The sequence below is a fragment of the Microtus pennsylvanicus genome, chromosome Y, assembly GCF_037038515.1.
Source record: "Microtus pennsylvanicus isolate mMicPen1 chromosome Y, mMicPen1.hap1, whole genome shotgun sequence".
In the NCBI taxonomy this organism is placed as follows: Eukaryota; Metazoa; Chordata; class Mammalia; order Rodentia; family Cricetidae; genus Microtus; species Microtus pennsylvanicus.
In genome coordinates, this window is record NC_134602.1 from 38,435,944 (window position 1) to 38,453,177 (window position 17,234).

Genomic DNA, 17,234 nt, shown 5'->3' on the forward strand with positions numbered 1-17,234 from the left:
CTACCTGTAAGGCAACCTCCACATCATGCCAGGCTCTAAGGAAGAGTGGAGTGGCGTGGTCCCAGATGAGGTGCAGACGATAACGACCTGTTTCTATATTGTCAACGAGAATGATCCGGTCCTGTACCTTTACCACCATCATGATGATTCCATTGAAGGCAACCTCCACATCACGCCTGAATGTCCTCCAGTAGAGGTGACTTTGGAATTAGGCAGGGATTCCTTGGAGGGCAAAAGAGTGCAGTACAAGAAAAAAAGATGGAACCCAAGAGATAGGTAAAATTATTTGCCAAGTTCCCAACAAACCTTCTGTGTATTTCATCAAGTTTGATAATGACTTCCATATCTATGTCTATGATTTAGTGAAGATCTGTTAAAGTGAAATTCTCAAATTTTGAGGGGCAGACTTAATTCTCTCTTTGGGAATGTGTTTTTTCAGAGATACCTCAGGTCTTCTATGAATCCTGGTATCTTTTCCAATGGATTATTCTTTCTCAAAGAATAAAAATTTGTTAACATGTTGTGTTATTTGGTCAATGATGGATTGTGTTTGGTGGATGGGGCATCACAGAAATACATGCCTCAAAACAAAGCAGGATTTATGGTCTTTTCCCCTTGGAGAGTAAAGGACTGGGGATGCGTGGTGTGGTAAAGGACAAGATGGCTGTCAAGGAAGCAGTGGGGAGGGGACAAAAAGTTGTATGATCTCGGGGCGGTATGAAGCTTGAGGGAAAACCATGTCAAATGGAAAGATGTGACCGATATCAGCGTGAGGTATATGGACTTAAGAGGATAAAGAGTAGATTAATCAGGAAGGGACACAAATGTATACTCAAAATCAGAGAAAATTAGGTTTCATTTGATGAATGGTTTAATTCGTACTGGCTGTAAGTCAAAGGATGTTTGAACTCCATAAGAGCATGTTGCTTAGTGAAAAGTGTCTCCGCTCAGTTGCTCTTCTCCAGTAAGTTGGACATCAAGCTACCTACTTAGTTTTGCCAGAATTCTGTCTGCCACCTACTTTGTCATGCCTGGATTCGGTATGCCTTGAACTCTCATAGGTCTTATCCATGCCATCCAACCCTTGTCAGTTCATTTAAATAATTGCCCTGCCATATCTGGAAAACAGTGTTCCCTTTCATTGATCATGTTCTGTAGTACTTGGGCTATAAAACTCATGAACAAACTCACCCACACACAGGATAAACATGTACATATGATGCCCACTAGTGTGTGACATGCACACATAGGATGAATGCACCGAACTCCATAATATCAGTAAAGTAGGGAATCCATGATGCTAGGTGGAGTCTGGCAAAGACCCCACACACCCATCAAACCGCCAAATACCAGTATGGTACTGATGTCTGACTCCCATCCTGGAAGGAACCTGCCATCCTGTAACTGGGCTATTTTTGGTTCCTTCATCTTCACAAACTTGGTTAAAATTTTAGAGTTGTCAAACTGGAAGTTAGGGTCCAGCATGTAGATCAGCTGTCCCAGGTCAGGTGATTTGGCTACAATTTGGGTGAGAAATTGTACCAGGGAATTCTGGTACACCCTCTCCTCTTCTTCTCCCTGTCCTCATCATCACTCTTGTGGGTGGGCCTGGAGCACAAAGAAGGTAAAATGGAATAAGCCTCCTCCTTAGTGGAAAACCTTGTCAATCCTTAATTTGACCTGACTCTCTGAGGGAATGCAGAACATTATTTCCTACTAGGTCTCCTCATTCATTGGTTCACTCATTTTTCCAATGAATGATTGAATTCATCCATTCTTCCTTGTCTCTCTCTCTTCTTTCTTCCCTTCTTCCATTTCCCCCTTGATTGTAGAAATTTGAGCAGCAGGGCTGCATCCCCATGGGGCCGCATTGTAAGGTTATGCTCTGAAACAACAACACAAAACTATTCATTTCAACACTGCCTGCCCCATTCTTTTCAGCCTCTTAACCCATGTCTAATAATGTATGTTGCAGCACGAGGTGCGCTTAGAAGGAAAGATTTAGCATGTCTGACCTGGTGGCTGGCTGTATCGCCATGTGCCTCAGAGTGCAGAGCTACCATTTCTGCCCATGGGAGAGGTGCATGGCATCTCTAAGCTCAATTCCTATTCCTCCCAGCATTCTCTTATGTTTATTCCACCCACCTATGTTCTAACCTTTCAGGCCAAAGAGTTTCTTTATTTAATTAACCAATGACCTATACTCCATCATTACTCCTATTTCTGTTTAAACAAGAACGGAATCTTTAACTTTAACATAGCAAAATTACATATAACAAAACAGTTATCAAGCAAGAATTACAGTTACAATATTTATATCTATTTTATCTTTTATCATAACAATGGAAAACTATAACTATCTATCTATTCTTCAGCTCCATCAGAGACTCCAGAATAATACAGTATTACCTAAGCAAACAAAAAGTAAGCCATTTTTAAACTCTAGAAATGACAGAGACATCTCGCTGCCTGGACAGTCACCCAAAGTTCCTCTGTACCGTTGGTGTTTCCATCCTCAGCCTACAGGCCCATAGTTTCCAGCAGACATTTCCATGAAGCAGGAAATTTCAAAGGCAGTCACTATCTGCTTGTCTTGAAGAATGTTTTGCTGACCCTTTCCTGAATCAGGAACACGGAAAGATCATCTCACCTTTAGGCAAGTTCAGTAGTCCTCTCTCTGAGTGTTTTCTGTGTACAGTTTATGCAACAATCCAGGCAAGAGCAGTTTCTTCCCCAAATGGCTATCAAACTCCATAAGGATCCTCTTTGATGCCCATCTTCTTCCTGAAGTAGATATGTGCTGCCAAGAGTAGAGTGTCTCACTGTCATGAAAAACCCTAAGGTGCTAAAACATTAAATACCCTATTTTGTAGTCTAGAGAGATATGAATAATGCCTATCTAACTGAAATATATATATATATATATATATATATATATATATATATATATATATATATATATATATATGTAGCTAGTAAATCTAACTAACATGACTACAAACTTGACTATTTTTAACGATTATCCATTAATAACCTATATACATTATATTTTTAAATGAACTACATAATCACAATACCTTAATGAAGATCAAAAATGCATATACATATAACAAAATTGACCTAAAATCTCTATCAGTAAAGCAAAATCTATACTAATGCAAATATTCATATCTATATCACATCCCACTTTAAATGTAAAAGAACGTTTATAAGCCATATTTGGGAACGTTGGTGCAGTTTTTTCTCTCCAAAATGCTTCCTACTGAATGGTGCCATCATTATTGTTTTATCTCAGTTGGCAGTTGAGCGAAGCAATTTTTTAAAGGTGTTCACAGCAACCTTTAAGTAGGGCGTGGTCCATCCTACCATATTAGGATAGAGGCATCCACAGACTATCACCCTCTGTGAAAACAAAATAGAAACTCCTTTCCCAAGCATCATGTCCTTAGATCCAAATTCCAAAGTCAAGGCATTTTCAAAATATCTATGTTGGATTATTTCAGCAGCTTTTATAAAGAAACATCTTTTAGCAGCTATTGCTACTGCCTCAAAATTCAAATGATTCAAAAAGAGCATAATAGCATACAATATCAAAATTCGCTGTGAATTTTCCATCTTTGTGCGCTTCAATTTAACCTCTATTTTGTTTATTTTTCCTTTTTATTTTTTGCCTTTTGAGACAGGTTCTCTGTATCTTTGACCTGGAATAACTCTGTATACCTGTCTGTCCTTGAAGTCTCAGAGATCTGCCTCTCTCTGCCTTTCAGGCATTGGGATTAAAGGTGTATGCAACTACACATTGAACTCACAAAGATCTGTTTGTCTCTGCCTTCAAGGCATTGGGATTAAAGGCATGTGCTACCTCACCCTGAAGGTACAGAGGTCAATCTCCCTCTGCCTCCCATGTGTTGGGTTTACAGGTGTGTACTACCACACCCAACAACTCTCTTCCTTTTTTTTAACTTTAAGAACTTCAAATTTTAGCCTGCACATATTTTTAACCCACTGTAAATCATTTAAAAATTTTCTTTGTCTTTGAATCTCTCTTTACTCTATTTCTCTCTCTGTTTTTCTGACCACATGAGTCTTTCATTTACCAAGCAATCTCAGTAGGACTAAAGCCGTGGCTTTGCTGGCCAGATGTAGCCCATTCCTTAGCTTTCTGCCATTCCAACCTTGTGGCTGAGGTACCGAACAGAGCTGCATTCATTGCCACATGTCTACAGTGTTTCAGGTTCCTTGCCATCAAAGAGGCTGCAACAGACAACACTCAAGCCCTCTTTCTGTAGCTGGCCCTCCTTCATCAAACAGTCAGAGTTTGCCCAGGCAGGATGGCCCAGAAATCTGGCATTTTAAAACAACACAGTTTTTTTCCCTGCTACTGCTGAAAACATACAAGCATTCAGTTGGCTTTTATCAACACCATTTAACTGTTTTGTGGCAGGACCTCTTAAGGGCTGCAGGGTTTTGCAGCTGAAGCTGAGTCAGCAAGCCTCTTTTAGATGAGAGCCCTTGCTTTCTTCTAGCAAGCAGAGCAGACCGAGAAATCGCTGCTACCAAGAAAACATGCTTTACTCTTTCCCAAGCTTTCTCAGGCTTTCAGTGGATTCAATTGTCCAGAAGGCTGCAAGCCATTCTGTAGTTATTTGAGCAGCGAGGCTGTGTCCCCAGCACCATGGCCGCATGAAGGTTATGCCTGAAATAAATACACAAAAACTGTATTCTTTTAAACACTGCTGGCCCATTAGATTCAGCATTTTAACCTATTTCTAATAATCAGTGTAGTATTATGAGGTGCGCTTACCAGGAAAAATTCAGCATGTCTGACATGGTGGCTGGCTGCATCGACATCTGCCTCAGAGAGCAGAGCTATGGCATCTGCCGGGGAAAGGGCAGCATGGCTTCTCTGAGCTCACTACCTCTTCCTCCCGGCATTCTATTTTGTTTACTCCACCTACCTATGTTCTAACCTATCAGCTAAAGCGGATTCTTTCTTTAATTAATCAATAAACTTCTTCTGTCACTTTATCCTTTCAACAGCTTGCCCATATAAATCTCCCATGTGTCTTCTGTTGTATAATCTTTCATTTGTAAAGAACTTGCACTCTCAGGGGAGGATTTTTCTGACATCTCTGTGGATGGAGATCATATGAGGAAGATCAGATGAGCAACCATGACAACTCTAATGCTGTAGAGTTAGGTGGACCAGAGATTGATGGCTCACATTCCTGTGCTATGCATCAGATGCCCCTGAACTCTGGCCCTGTTGACAGACAGGCAGACATCAAGTTGGTCACACATACTTAACTCATTCAGGTTCACAGATACTGTGAATGGAGTTTTAATTCTTCTCCTAAACTAATAAAACAACCAAGATTAAGAGAAGAGAAGAGCCTGAAGTAAGGCCTCAAAATGGGTCATTTTGCAAAGGAAAGGTTACCTGCCTCCATGTATGCTGTCTCCCTTTCTTAGTCAAATCCATCCTTCCAGTGTCTAGCTAACAGCTAACCATAGGATTGAACCCAACTGCCTTTGATTTCTGAAATAAGTGCTGTCCCCTTAAGGTCTCATAACAGCACAGGAAGGTTTGTAAGACTGTCCCAGCAACAATTTAAAGCAATTCTAGGACACCAAAGATGCAGCAAATTTGGTTAATTGGTAATATAGATCGTTCCGATGGGACAAAATAATTTAGTATTAAAAAAAAAAACAGATAGGTGTACTCACGATGAATTTATGTGATATGGCACACACAGGCTTCTGGTTCTGAATACTTCATGCTCGGTGGGTTTTGGAGATTGTCGTGACCCTGAACCTAGCTGGAGGCTTTGGGGCCTTGAAAGGACAAGACTTAATATTTCAGGACATCCTTGTACTTGGTCCCCACTGTTTACTGATTTCCTTACAGAGAATGAGCAGCCATCTACTCCTGCTGCCATGCCTTCCCCACATGAACAGAGAGAAGACCCTATACACACAGGTCGCTTGTATCACATGTGAAGGCATAAGTCACAAACAAACTCCCACAGCAGTTTAGAATTGTGATTAATAGAATGATTAGTTCTTGAAAGGGGAAAAACTTAGAGATCACAATCCCTTACTGTAGTAATATGGACGGTGGCAGGGTTGCGTCCCCAAATCCCCAGCCGCCTGGCTCGGCTAGCTTATGCCCCAAATAATTACACGGACACTGTATTCTTTTAAACACTGCTCTGGCCCATTTCTAATCATCTGTGTAGCGCCCCTAGGTGTGCATACCGGGAAGATTCTAGCCTATGTCTATCCTGGGTTGGAGCTTCATAGCGTGCGTCTTCCCTGGAGTAGGTAGCATGGCGTCTCTCCTGTGTCTGCTCCGGAGAGCAGAGCTGCGGAGTCTGACCTCACTTCCTCTTCCTCCTGGCATTCTGTTCTGTCTACTCCTCCCACCTATCTTCTAACCAATGAATGGGCCAAGGCAGTTCCTTTATTGCTTAGCCAATGAAATCAACAGATTGATATATGACACTCCCACATCACTTCCACTTTTTCTGTTTAAACAAAAAAACGAAGGCTTTAAACTTAACATAGCAAAATTACATATAACAAAACAGTTATCAAGTAAAAATTACATCAGAAACATTCATACATATAACAAAATTAACCGTAAATCTCTATCAATAAAGCAAAATCTATACTAATGCAAATTATTCATGTCTATATCATATCCCCCTTTAAATGTAAAAGAACATTTATAAACTATATTTGGGAACATGGCGCAGTTTTTTCTCTCCAAACTGCTTCCTGCTGAATGGGGGCTCTGTTAATCAGATCATTTAGGGTGTAACCTGTGTGCCAGGTTTATCTCAGTTGGCAGTTGAGTGACGTAATTTTTTGAGGGCGTTCACAGGAACATTTCAGGAGGTCGTGGTCTATCATACCAAATCGGGATAGAAGAAATCCAAAGGGTCTGGTCCTCTGTGAAAACAAAAGAAGACTCCCTCCAAAGCATCATATCCTTAGACCCAAATTCTGATATCATACCCTCATGATATCCGTTCTGGTTCCACTGGGCAGCCCATATAATGAAATGTCTCTCTGTACTTAGCTCCTACACAGTCAAAAATTTTAAAGAAAACATAATAATACAAAGAATCCAGACTCTCTGTGAATTTTTCATCTTTACGCGGCTTATTTTTACTCTATCACTTTACTTTATTCTGTCTCTTTAAAGACTTTACCTTTTTTTTTAAAAAACATTAACTTTATTCTCTATATTCTTTTTCTTCTCTCTCCCAAGCCTACGTACATTCATCCAACAGTGTGACTCGTTTAGTGGTCTGAATCTGTCCTATTGTGAATCTGCAATTTTTTACTATCCAGGAGCACTTTTGATTTGCGCCTTTAAATCACTAGGCGCTTAAGAATCTAAGCTGTGACATTCCTACGTTAACTTTTTGCTTTTTGAGCGCACATCTGTAGACCAGGCTGTCTTTGAACTCTCAGAGATCCGCCTGTCTCTGCCTCCCAGGCATTGGGATTAAAGGTGTTTGCTACTACACCTTGAACTCACAGAGATCTGTTTGTCTCTGCCTTCTAGGCACTGGGATTAAAGGCGTGTGCTACCACACCTTGAAGTCACAGAGGTCTATCTCCCTCTGCCTCCCAAGTGTTGGGATTAAAGGTGTGTACACACAACAACTCTCTTCCTTTTTTTTTTGTTTTTTGCTTTAAGAACTTCAACTTTCAGCTTGCATATATTTTAACACACTTTAAACCATTCAGAAATTTTCTCTGTCTTTGAATCTCTCTTTAACTGTATATCTCTCTTTTTCTGACCACGTGAGTCTTTAATTTGCCAAGCAATCTCAGTAGGACTAAAGGCATGGCTTTGCCAGCTAGATCCAGTCCATTCCTTAGCTTTCCAGCCTCATGGCGGATATACAGGCTGCAGCCATGTTTATAGCCACACCTCTATGGCGGTTCAAGGTCCCTGCCAGCCAGCAAGCTACAACAGACAACACTCAAATCCTCTCTCGGTAGCTGGCCCTCCTGCCTCAAACAGTCAGAGTTTGCCCTGGCAGGATGGCCCAGAAAGCCGGCATTTTTAAACAGCGCAGCTTTTTTCCTGCTACGGTTAAAAACCGAAAAACATGCGTTCAGCTTTTTGTCAACACTGTTTAAGTGTTTCGTGGCAGGACCTCTTAATGAGCTGCAGGCTTTGCAGCTGAAGCTGAGTCAGGAAGCCTCTCTTAGATGAGGCGCTTGCTTGCCTCTAGCAAGTAGAGCAGACCCAAGAAATTGCCGTAAGAAACATGCTTTACTCTATTCTTTTCTAAGCTTTCTCAGGCTTTCTGTGGACTCAGTTAGCCACACGTCTGGGCGTCATTTGTAGTAATATGGACGGCGGCAGGGTTGCGTCCCCAAATCCCCAGCCGCCTGGCCCGGCTAGCTCAGTCGGTAGAGCATGGGACTCTTAATCCCAGGGTCGTGGGTTCGAGCCCCACGTTGGGCGCCATTTGTAGTAATATGGACGGCGGCAGGGTTGCGTCCCCAAATGCCCAGCCGCCTGGCTCGGCTAGCTTATGCCCCAAATAATTACACGGACACTGTATTCTTTTAAACACTGCTCTGGCCCATTTCTAATCATCTGTGTAGTGCCCCTAGGTGCGCATACCGGGAAGATTCTAGCCTAAGTCCATCCTGGGTTGGAGCTTCATAGCGTGCGTCTTCCCTGGAGCAGGTAGCATGGCGTCTCTCCTGCGTCTGCTCCGGAGAGCAGAGCTGCGGAGTCTGACCTCACTTCCTCTTCCTCCTGGCATTCTGTTCTGTCTACTCCTCCCACCTATCTTCTAACCAATGAAATGGGCCAAGGCAGTTCCTTTATTGCTTAGCCAATGAAATCAACAGATTGATATATGACACTCCCACATCACCTTACAAAAGCCCTCTGCAGGATCAGAAAAGTAGCCTAGTAGCCGGAAGGGAAGCTCAAGCAAGAGATCAAGCTGAAGGTAGAAGTTGCTTTTTAAAAGAGAGAGAGACCACAACTCAATGGGCTGGTATCTCAGTGGCTATTCAGGAAACATCACAGAGAAAGGATCTGCTTCATGCATGAGAATCACCGATGATTTCCCTTTAAGAAAAATACCCATCAAAACTCCCAATAACATCATCAGCATTCAACAACATGTCTATGATTTCTTTGCCTTGCCTTTGATTGTGCAGTAAATGATGCTGATAGTTAATCTGTGCAATTAATGCAAATTTCCTTGTAACCAACTAGACAGAATTGACAGGTTATCTTAAACACAGCAGGGAGTCACTCTACGATGGAACTGGTTCATCATCACCTGTGTGACAGTGACATAATTAAGATGTTTCCTTTGTCTATAAATCTCATTATGTTCAACATGATATGTTGTCATACAGATTTCTTAGGGTTTTGTCCCACTGGTGGTTTCCTTGGTATGCTTACATAATTTTTGCCAGATCCAATCAGTTTTGCCATGCACTCTCAGCTCCACGTCATTGTGTTCCCCTTATGTTCCAGTCCAGGCATTTTAGACCTCTTGTAACTGTTGAAAGAGTATCTCATGTTCCACCTAAATGATTTAGGGTTTTATTTAGGCTGGGTTTTATCTTCCATCACTGAGTTCATTGACTTTCCTTGGGCGTAATTCCTGGGACACTGAGCCTAACTCCTGGGGGATTCCTCCAGTTATTTCTCCTTTCTTAGATAGTTTACACTCTCACTATTACTGTGAGAGTGTTTCTGTAGCAAATATTCATCTCAAGATGAGAAGAAACTTCAATATTACAATCCATTTGTTATTGTGATTTAAATACACACACACAAACACACACAAGTTAATGCACATACACTGATGATATCTCAATTTATGGGGCCATTCTGGGGATGTCAAGATCGATATCTCTCGAGTGGTTCTCAGAAGGCCATAGGGTGACCCTCTCTAGGTACTTAAGCAGGGAGGAGAGGTTGACCGCACTGTGACATGTCCCTAGGAACTATGTGTGCCTTGTCCCATAGTCAGACTGATGATTGACTATCTTGAAAACCACCATGGAACTTTTGTTTGGCAAATGATGGAGATCAAGTCAGGGTCAAAATCAGAAAACTAGATGGAGCTTCCAAGCTCCAGTGGAAGAGCAGATGGATGGAGAAAAAGAGCAAGGATGTCAGGAATATAAGGGCTTGGTCCACACTATGAGACACTGTGCCTGAACTAAGGGGATTTCAACTAATCCAGTGACCTGGGAATGAAAGAACATGGGTTCAAACTGGAAGCTGTGAATGTGGCTGACAATTGGGGCAGACGGAGAAGCCAAAGATAATGGCACTTGCAATTGTCTGCATATCATACACTGGCTTTTTGTGATCATATATTTTGTGGATGCATACCTTGCTAAATCTGGATGGATGAAGGGTGGGCTTGGACTTCCCACAGCTCAAAGTACCCTGCCATCTATTTGGGCTGGTGTTTGAGTGGAGAGGTTTATTTGCGGAGCAAGAAGAATGTGGGAGGAGGAAGAAAAGTGGAAATTTTGATAATTATTATTATGAAGTAATGGAAAAATCAATAGAAAATAACCAATGAGGACATTGGAGCTAGGAAAAAAAATCATGTGAGTTGTTGATTCAGACCAAAAATTATTTTACAGAAAAAAAAAAAAAACACATAAAGGCGTTGAGTTACTTGGAAAATATGACTCAAGTAATTGGGAAGAAGATTGGGGTTTTTATTTTGGGTCTTCCTGGGGCTGTATGAGCAGCATTTTAGGACCTGTATGCTGCATATCTGGGGGATAGTAGGGAAGAAACCTGGCTAGGAGGAGTTTTATGACATAAGTAGAGCCTTGATGATGTCACAAAGCTTTGGTTGGGGGTGGCAACTCTGTTCCACATGAAGCACTACTCTTCTGTGAAGGTGGGCTTACTATCTTCACGCTGGCTGAGGAGGTCAGTTCAGCTCTTGGGCTCCACAACTGTTCAACCGAATTTCCAGAAGTTGGAATCTAGAGAGCCAAGTTATTTTCTTTTGTTAAATATGTTTAGGAAGCAACTAGGACCTCTGTAGTCAAAGAAAGGTTTCTTTCAAATCTGCTCTGGGTCCAAAATTTATGTCGTTAACAGCTCCTATATTTGATAGCTGGAGGACGGTTAATGTCAGGTATTCTCCCCACTCTATCTTTGCTAAAAATGTCCAATTCCTCAGTCCACTTAAATGGCAAAGATCCTCTTTGTCCATATGTGTTTTAAAAGATAATTATTTCTAATAGGTGCTGTTGCACAGATTAAGGCTTCTTTCTTTTGGCAGTTTGACTCACAGTATTCACTTCTCTAATGAAGATACAGAATATCATTATGTAATCAACCTGGATCTAGGTCAGCAGACACAATAGAGAGAGCCAGTGGACTGGAGTGCCATGACCTTGGGCAGGTGGTTATAGATCAGCCAACTAACCAGTAGCTTGAGTGGTAAGGTGAGGAGTGGCTGTTCTTTGAATTCTTTGCCATCTGTTCAGATATTTCTTTCTCACTTTAGGTATAGGCATAGCTTCTTCTCTCATTGATATAGTAAGTCAGGAAGTAGGTTTCTCAGTAGAGGTCAATTGCATTTTGTAGCAGGAATATGTCTCTGATACACATATACTGAGCTGTAGACAAGAGTTTGATAATTTTCCTATTAATTTCTTAAGAACATATTCCATTTAGGTATCCAAATCTATTCAGCCATGCCTTTTTCACCTGCTCCAAAGTTATTCCTAAAAAGAGCCTTGACCTCACATCCTCACCTTCTTATACTTGCAGGCACTTATGGTGGACGAAACCACTTTGTGTCTGATTTAAACTGAAGAGTTCTTCCTATGCAGAGATTGGCAGCTATGAAGCCCAAGCACAGAAACAGAGCCAAGAGACAGAGGAACAGGAGTGCTGTGGCCTATCTCAGAAAGTCTCCCGCCATGATGAAGATGCCTCTTAGTATGAGTTGCATGCCACATCTCCAGAAGAAGAATGGACCATCGCTCCAGAAGCAAAAACGTAGTAAGCCTTTTGAGGCCCTGGAGAATATTGTTGGCCGCAGAATTTCTCATGGCTGGAAGGAAGCCAATGAACCAGTCACCCATTGGAAAGCCATCATTCTAGATCAACTGCCAACATATCCCTCTCTCTATTTGTTGAAATATGATGGGATTGATTGTGTCTATGGCTTGGAGCTTCATAGTGATGAAAGGATTTTAAACCTGAAGATCCTGCCTAATAATGTGCCATTTCCTCAGGTGACAGACACTCATCTCTCAAACACCATAGTTGGCAGAGCAGTGAAACATACATTCATGGGCACAAATGGCTCTAAGAATGACTGGAACGGGATGGTCCTAGAAGAGGTGCCAATCATGAAGACCTGGTTTTATATTACCTACAAGAAAGATCCCGTCTTGTACATTTACCACCTCCTGGATGACTACCTGTAAGGCAACCTCCACATCATGCCAGGCTCTAAGGAAGAGTGGAGTGGCGTGTTCCCAGATGATGTGCAGACCATACCGACCTGTTTCTACATTGTCAACGAGAATGATCCGGACCTGTACCTTTACCACCATCATGATGATTCCATTGAAGGCAACCTCCACATCACGCCTGAATGTCCTCCAGTAGAGGTGACTGTGGAATTAGACAGGGACTCCTTGGAGGGCAAAAGAGTGCAGTACAACAAAAAAGTTGGAACCCAAGAGATAGGTAAAATTATTTGCCAAGTTCCCAACAAACCTTCTGTGTATTTCATCAAGTTTGATAATGACTTCCATATCTATGTCTATGATTTGGTGAAGATCTGTTAAAGTGAAATTCTCAAATTTTGAGGGGCAGACTTAATTCTCTCTGTGTTAATGTGTTTTTTCAGAGATATCTCAGGTCTTCTATGAATGCTGGTATCTTTTCCAATGGATTATTCTTTCTCAAAGAATAAAAATTTGTTAACATGTTGTGTTATTTGGTCAATGATGGATTGTGTTTGGTGGATGGGGCATCACAGAAATACATGCCTCAAAACAAAGCAGGATTTATGGTCTTTTCCCCTTGGAGAGTAAAGGACTGGGGATGCGTGGTGTGGTAAAGGACAAGATGGCTGTCAAGGAAGCAGTGGAGAGGGGACAAAAAGTTGTATGATCTCGGGGCGGTATGAAGCTTGAGGGAAAACCATGTCAAATGTAAAGATGTCACCGATATCAGCGTGAGGTATTGGGACTTAAGAGGATAAAGAGTAGATTAATCAGGAAGGGACACAAATGTATACTCAAAATCAGAGAAATTTAGGTTTCATTTGATGAATGGTTTAATTCGTACTGGCTGTAAGTCAAAGGATGTTTGATCTCCACAAGAGCATGTTGCTTAGTGAAAAGTGTCTCTGCTCAGTTGCTCTTCTCCAGCAAGTTACATCAAGCTACCTACTTAGTTTTGCCAGAATTCTGTCTGCCACCTACTTTGTCATGCCTGGATTCGGTATGCCTTGAACTCTCATAGGTCTTATCCATGCCATCCAACCCTTGTCAGTTCATTTAAATAATTGCCCTGCCATATCTGGAAAACAGTGTTCCCTTTCATTGATCATGTTCTGTAGTACTTGGGCTATAAAACTCATGAACACACTCACCCACACACAGGATAAACATGTACATATGATGCCCATTAGTGTGTGACATGCACACATATGGTGAATGCACCGAACTCCATAATATCAGTAAAGTAGGGAATCCATGATGCTAGGTGGAGTCTGGCAAAGACCCCACACACCCATCAAACCGCCAAATACCAGTATGGTACTGATGTCTGACTCCCATTCTGTAAGGAACCTGCCATCCTGTAACTGGGCTATTTTTGGTTTCTTCATTTTCACAAACTTGGTTAAAATGTTAGAGTTGTCAAACTGGGAGTTAGGGTCCAGCATGTAGATCAGCTGTCCCAGGTCAGGTGATTTGGCTACAATTTGGGTGAGATATTGTACCAGGGAATTCTGGTACACCCTCTCCTCTTCTTCTCCCTGTCCTCATCATCACTCTTGTGGGTGGGCCTGGAGCACAAAGAAGGTAAAATGGAATAAGCCTCCTCCTTAGTGGAAAACCTTGTCAATCCTTAATTTGACCTGACTCTCTGAGGGAATGCAGCACATTTTTTCCTACTAGGTCTCCTCATTCATTGGTTCACTCATTTTCCAAGGAATGATTGAATTCATCCATTCTTCCCTGTCTCTCTCTCTTCTTTCTTCCCTTCTTCCATGTCCCCCTTGATTGTAGAAATTTGAGAAGCAGGGCTGCATCCCCATGGGGCCGCCTTGTAAGGTTATGCTCCGAAATAACAACACAAAACTATTCATTTCAACACTGCCTGCCCCATTATTTTCACCCTCTTAACCCATGTCTAATAATGTATATTGCAGCACGAGGTGCGCTTAGAAGGAAAGATTTAGCATGTCTGACCTGGTGGCTGGCTGTATCACCATCTGCCTCAGAGTGCAGAGCTACAATTTCTGCCCATGGGAGAGGTGCATGGCATCCCTAAGCTCAATTCCTATTCCTCCCAGCATTCTCTTATGTTTGTTCCAGCCACCTATGTTCTAACCTTTCAGGCCAAACAGTTTCTTTATTTAATTAACCAATGACCTATACTCCATTATTACTCCTATTTCTGTTTAAACAAGAACGGAATCTTTAACTTTAACATAGCAAAATTACATATAACAAAACAGTTATCAAGCAAGAATTACAGTTACAATATTTATATCTATTTTATCTTTTATCATAACAATGGAAAACTATAACTATCTATCTCTTCTTCAACTCCATCAGAGACTCCAGAATAATACAGTATTACCTAAGCAAACAAAAAGTAAGCCATTTTCAAACTCTAGAAATGACAGAGACATCTCGCTGCCTGGACAGTCACCCAAAGTTCCTCTGTACCGTTGGTGTTTCCATCCTCAGCCTACAGGCCCATAGTTTCCAGCAGACATTTCCATGAAGCAGGAAATTTCAAAGGCAGTCACTATCTGCTTGTCTGGAAGAATGTTTTGCTGACCCTTTCCTGAATCAGGAACACGAAAAGATCATCTCACCTTTAGGCAAGTTCAGTAGTCCTCTCTCTGAGTGTTTTCTGTGTACAGTTTATGCATCAATCCAGGCAAGAGCAGTTTCTTCCCCAAATGGCTATCAAACTCCATAAGGATCCTCTTTGATGCCCATCTTCTTCCTGAAGTAGATATGTGCTGCCAAGAGTAGAGTGTCTCACTGTCATGAAAAACCCTAAGGTAATAAAACATTAAATAGCCTTTTTTGTAGTCTAGAGAGATATGAATAATGCCTATCTGACTGAAATATATATATCTATGTAGCTAGAAAATCTAACTAACATGACTACAAACTTGACTATTATTAATGATTATCCATTAATAACCTATATACATTATATTTTTAAATGAACTACACAATCACAGTACCTTAATTAGATCAAAAATGCATATACATATAACAAAATTGACCTAAAATCTCTATCAGTAAAGCAAAATCTATACTAATGCAAATATTCATATCTATATCACATCCGTCTTTAAATGTAAAAGAACGTTTATAAGCCATATTTGGGAACGTGGGTGCAGTTTTTTCTCTCCAAAATGCTTCTTGCTGAATGGTGGCATCATTATTGATTTATCTCAGTTGGCAGTTGAGCGAAGCAATTTTTTAAAGGTGTTCACAGCAACCTTTAAGTATGGCGTGGTCCATCCTACCATATTAGGATAGAGGCATCCACAGACTATCACCCTCCGTGAAAACAAAATAGAAACTCCTTTCCAAAGCATCATGTCCTTAGATCCAAATTTCAAAGTCAAGGCATTTTCAAAATATCTATGTTGGATTATTTCAGCAGCTTTTATAAAGAAACATCTTTTAGCAGCTATTGCTACTGCCTCAAAATTCAAATGATTCAAAAAGAGCATAATAGCATACAATATCAAAATTCGCTGTGAATTTTCCATCTTTGTGCGCTTCAATTTAACCACTAATTTGTTTATTTTTCCTTTTTATTTTTTGCCTTTTGAGACAGGTTCTCTGTATCTTTGACCTGGAATAACTCTGTATACCTGTCTGTCCTTGAAGTCTCAGAGATCTGCATCTCTCTGCCTTTCAAGCATTGGGATTAAAGGTGTATGCTACTACACATTGAACTCACAAAGATCTGTTTGTCTCTGCCTTCAAGGCACTGGGATTAAAGGTGTGTGCTACCTCACCTTGAAGGTACAGAGGTCAATCTCCCTCTGCCTCCCATGTGTTGGGTTTACAGGTGTGTACTACCACACCCAACAACTCTCTTCCTTTTTTTAACTTTAAGAACTTCAAATTTTAGCCTGCACATATTTTTAACACACTGTAAATCATTTAAAAATTTTCTTTGTCTTTGAATCTCTCTTTACTCTATTTCTCTCTCTGTTTTTCTGACCACATGAGTCTTTCATTTACCAAGCAATCTCAGTAGGACTAAAGCCGTGGCTTTTCTGGCCAGATGTAGCCCATTCCTTAGCTTTCTGCCATTCCAACCTTGTGGCTGAGGTACCGAACAGAGCCGCATTCAGTGCCACAAGTCTACAGTGTTTCAAGGTCCTTGCCATCAAAGAGGCTGCAACAGACAACACTCAAGCCCTCTTTCTGTAGCTGGCCCTCCTTCCTCAAACAGTCAGAGTTTGCCCAGGCAGGATGGCCCAGAAAGCCGGCATTTTAAAACAACACAGTTTTTTTTCCTGCTACTGCTGAAAACATACAAGCATTCAGTTGGCTTTTATCAACACCATTTAAATGTTTTGTGGCAGGACCTCTTAAAGGCTGCAAGGTTTTGCAGCTGAAGCTGAGTCAGCAAGCCTCTTTTAGATGAGAGCCCTTGCTTTCTTCTAGCAAGCAGAGCAGACCGAGAAATCGCTGCTACCAAGAAAACATGCTTTACTCTTTCCCAAGCTTTCTCAGGCTTTCAGTGGATTCAGTTGTCCTCAAGGCTACAAGCCATTCTGTAGTTATTTGAGCAGTGAGGCTGTGTCCCCAGCACCATGGCCGCATGAAGGTTATGCCTGAAATAAATACACAAAAACTGTATTCTTTTAAACACTGCTGGCCCATTAGATTCAGCATTTAACCCATTTCTAATAATCAGTGTAGTATAACGAGGTGCACTTACCAGGAAAAATTCAGCATGT

At 41.3% G+C, this 17,234-nt stretch overlaps 1 non-coding gene across 1 annotated transcript; it reads left to right on the forward strand.

The window, feature by feature from the left end:
* The first annotated feature begins 8,418 nt into the window (after positions 1-8,418).
* On the forward strand, positions 8,419-8,491 carry Trnak-cuu (transfer RNA lysine (anticodon CUU)). The gene has a single exon. It is a non-coding gene; the product is annotated as a tRNA-Lys (tRNA).
* Positions 8,492-17,234: the final 8,743 nt, after the last annotated feature.